This window comes from Galeopterus variegatus, unplaced genomic scaffold (genome assembly GCF_000696425.1).
Source record: "Galeopterus variegatus unplaced genomic scaffold, G_variegatus-3.0.2 Scaffold11895, whole genome shotgun sequence".
In the NCBI taxonomy this organism is placed as follows: domain Eukaryota; kingdom Metazoa; phylum Chordata; class Mammalia; order Dermoptera; family Cynocephalidae; genus Galeopterus; species Galeopterus variegatus.
Window position 1 is genome coordinate 2,159 of NW_007738006.1, and position 4,284 is coordinate 6,442.

The following is a 4,284-nucleotide window of genomic DNA, read 5'->3' on the forward strand; positions in this document are numbered from 1 at the left end:
TCTGATTGGATCATTATGCAATACATGCATGTATTGAAATAACAAACTGGACTTCATAAACATGTACAATGAAAAAATAAGAATTAAAAAAATAAAAATTTTTAAAGGAATAAAATACTGAAGAATCACCTTCATCAAAGAAATGAAGACTTGTGCAATGAAAACTATAAAACATTGCTGAAAGAAATTAAATAACACACAAGTAAATGGAAATACATCCCATGTTCATGGACTGCAAGACTTAATATTGTTAAAATGCCAGTACTATGCAAAGTGAACTACAGGTTCAATGGAATCCCTATCAAAATACCAATGACATTTTTTGCAAAAATATATGAAATCTCAAGGGACCCTGAATAGCCAAAATGATCTTGAAAAAGAACAAAGCTGAAGGGCTCACACTTGTAGTAATTTTTGAAATGAAAGCTAAATAATTGAACCAGTGTAATAATGGCATGAAGACAGACATACCAATGGAATAGAACAGAGAGTCCAGAAATAAACCTTCACATATAGGAGGGTACTTCAAACACAAAGTTCATGGAAAAATTAATTAAAAGATAATAAGGCTTCTGGGGGGTCACTGCTAGCCTGGGTGCCCACTCGTGGCCTGGGATAAAGTAATTGTGCGGTTGGGGGAGAAGAAAGAGGTCCTTTGGGGGTCCCGGCCTTGCGTTGTTCTCTTCTCAGTGGGGGCTGTCCCCAAAGCAGGGCAAGAAAGGTGGGAAAAGCAGGTGGGGTGGTGGCAGGAGGCACACCAGCCGGCCTATTTTCCCCTCTAAGCCCAACTGGAGGGAGACAAAGCAGCAGCCCTCAGTTTCCAGCTTCAGAAATCCTCCAGCACTCTCTCTGTTGGCTGCAGAAATGACAGGCAACATAAACTTCAAGTGGTACCCCAAAAGTCGAGAGATCAGGACTCTGCTAGCTGTGAGACTGTTGGAGCTTCTTGTTACGTGGGTTCAACCCTGGTAAACAATAATAAGGGACTCTTTAATAAGAAGAGAGAATGTTCTATTTGGCTGCATTTGTTAAACAAGCAATTGAAAATTTTTTGGAGAAGGGGGATAAAATTGCAAAGGAGAGTCAGTTTCTCGAGGAGCTTGTGGCTGCTACAGATGTTCAAAAACATGGTGATCTGATGAAGCGTGGTGCAGAAGAGTTTGCACATGATCCCTGCTCTTCTGTGAGGAAGGGCAACCTGGCTCTTGCAAGTCAGCAGCTTGGCTGTTACCTGACTGCTGATTGTGGCTGACATGGTAGGTGTCTACAAATTAGTTGTTTGGCTGAAAGTGTGGAAGATGGTATCTCGAAAGTGAGGAATGCTGGCAATGAACAAAACTAAGGAGTACAGGGTAAGCCCTGAAATCTAAAATGGATAAGCTGGACATTATGGCAACCAAAAGACAACAGGAACTAAAAGATATGGGCCATCATGATGAGATGGCTGCAGTTAAAGGAATCCTGCAGAAAAACATTCCAGTCCTTTATCCCACATACGAGACATGCCTACAGCGCCCTGACATTGCAGCCTATAAGGCCAACAGGGACCTGATATACAATTAGCTGCAACAGTCACAGGCATTTCTGATGCAGCCCAGGCCACCATGTCAGATGATGCCTCCCAGCACCAAGGTGGAAGAGGAGAACTTGCCTACATGCTCAATTACTTTGATAAACAAATTATTGTGGACCCCTTGAGTGTCAATGAAGAGTGCTTTAGGTCTTCCCTGGAGGAGCTCCTGAAAAGCATCATTCAGGGGGCAAACTCATGGCTGATTCATCCTGCGTGCATGATGACCCTCAAGAGTGAATTGTGGTGAGTGCAACATTATCTGTGAGGCCCTGCAGTACCTGTTCTCAGAGTACATGAGCAATGTTGTATGTAAAGAAAAAAGTGATTCTTTCAATTCTGCAAAAATGACCAAGAAGACCAGAGACTTGTGTTGGCAATTCCACAAAGCTGTCATGGACTACATTTCAGATTCTTTCCTGGGAATCAATGTTCTTCTCTTAGTATTGATCAAAGCTGAGAATAGAAATAAGAAGTTAAGGAGTATGCCCAAGTTTTCCATTAGCATGCCAAAATATTGAGGTTGCCTGTGAAGTATACTATGAAGCAAATGTACTTCACAGGGCCTCGTTTTCCAAAACCTTGCAGGTTCAAATATTGACCTTACAAAAAAACAAGAATTTTTCCCCAGGCTATTGAGTCTCTGTTGTAAGATAAAGAGTTGTAACACAGCAAGGCTGCTGGCTCAAAGACAGAAAGGTTACTGATTAACATGTAAAGATACTGGGAAATTGCTGTAAGAAGAGAATGTTTGCTAAGATCAAGCTTTTGTTGGTGGACCACTTAATTGCCTTAATGGAATGTCATCTGACTTGTTTCAATGAAAGTTACTGGCCTATATTGTTAAACTATAACCCCACCTATGTCTCTTCCTGTAGCTTCCTGGGCTGGAGAATAAATGCAGGAAGAGAACCCCAATTCAGGGTTAATTTCCCAAATGAAAGGAAGGCCTCTCCCTTGAGGGTTCTGGGAAATTAACCACTTCAGGGCTTCTCACTGCTCAGAAGAGATGGGCTTTGAGTAATCCTTTGCAGCTCTGTCACCCATGGGAAAAGGGGTGACAAATCCATGGGGGGGCAAAGCAACAGTTGCCAACTTGTCCTGTTCCATCTCAAACAATGAAGAAGGTGTAAAGCTTATTCAAATGTCTGCAAGCCATTTAGAAGCCCTCTGCTATCAATGCTTCATTGGCTTTAGCAGCAAAACTACCAAGTAAAGTAGCCCAAGAAAACATGGATCTTTTTAAAGAACAGAGGGAAAGTCTATGTTCTTATAGATGCTGTCAATAACATTACTTTCATTGATGACTATCTTGGCTGTCTCAGAAAATCACATTTTGGAAGATGTGAACAAATGTGTTGTTGCTCTCCAAGAGAAAGATGTGGATGGCGTGGACCACACAGCTGGTCCAATTCAAGGTCAGGCAGCCTGGATCATTCACATAGTCAGAGATGGACAACTATGAGGCAGGAGTCTAGACAGAAAAGGTTCTGGAAACCACCAAGCTGCACTCCAACACAGTAATGTCATGTTTTAGTGAGCAAGTAGAAGCAACCATGGAAGCTCTCAGCTTGGACCCTGCCCAGCCCATGGACAAGAACGAGTTTATTGATGTCTTCCACCTGGTGTACAATGGCATCAGTGACATCAAGAAAGAAGTGTAGAAGGTAAGGACTGCTGAAAAGTTGGATGACTCCAACTTTAAGACAGAAGATTTTAAGTTAGAGGTAGGACAAGCATCCAGACCAAAGATGATCAGGAAATAGCTGGCCAAAAGTGCCCAGGTGATCATTGCTCAGCTTCCCCAGGAGCAAAAAGCCAAGACTGCAGAACAGATGGCCAGCTACCAGAAAGAAAAGAGCAAGCTGGATGCTGAAGTGTCAAGTGGGATGACAGTGGAAATGACATCATTGTGCTGGCCAAGCAGATGTGTTTGATTATGACGGAGATGACTGATTTTATCCGAGATAAAATACCACTCAAAAATACACAAGATGTGATCAAGAAAATTGCTGCAAGAAAATCACTGAGGCAGGATCCAGGATGGATAGGCTTGGCCATACCATCACAAATCATTGCCCAGACTCTGCCTGCAAGTAGGACCTGCTGGTCTACCTGCAGAGCATTGCCCTTTACTGCCACCAGCTTGACATCTGCAGCAAAGTTAAGGCAGAGGTACAGAATCTCAGTGGAGAGCTCATCGTCTCTGAGGTGGACAGTGCTATGTCCCTGATCCAAGCAGCCAACAAACTGATGAACACCATGGTGCAGATGGTGAAGGCATCCTACATGATCACCACCATATACCAGAAGTCTCAGCGCATGGCTCCCCTCAACCTCCTGTGGTGTTGTGGAAGATGAAGGCACCAGAGAAAAAGCCCTTGGTGAAGAGAGAGAAACGAGGAGACACAGACTAAGATTAAATGGACATCTCAGAAGAAGCATGTGAACCTCACACAGGCCCAAAGCAAGTTCAAAGCCATGGACAGTGTCTAAGTCTGCCCAAGCCAGCTGCCCCCTTATATGGTTATATAATTTTTTACAAGGTTGACAAAACCATTCAATGGGGAAAGGAGTCTTTTTAACAAATGGTGCTAGGAAAACTGCAAAGGAATAAAGTTGGACTTTTACCTAACACCATATACGAAATGGATTAAAGACCTACATGTAAGAGCTTAAACAATAAAACTCTCAGAAGAAAACATAGGGCAAAA

At 42.8% G+C, this 4,284-nt stretch overlaps 1 pseudogene; it reads left to right on the top strand.

Moving 5' to 3' along the window:
• Positions 1 to 873: 873 nt before the first annotated feature.
• Positions 874 to 4,066, top strand: LOC103610851 (annotated as a pseudogene).
• Positions 4,067 to 4,284: the final 218 nt, after the last annotated feature.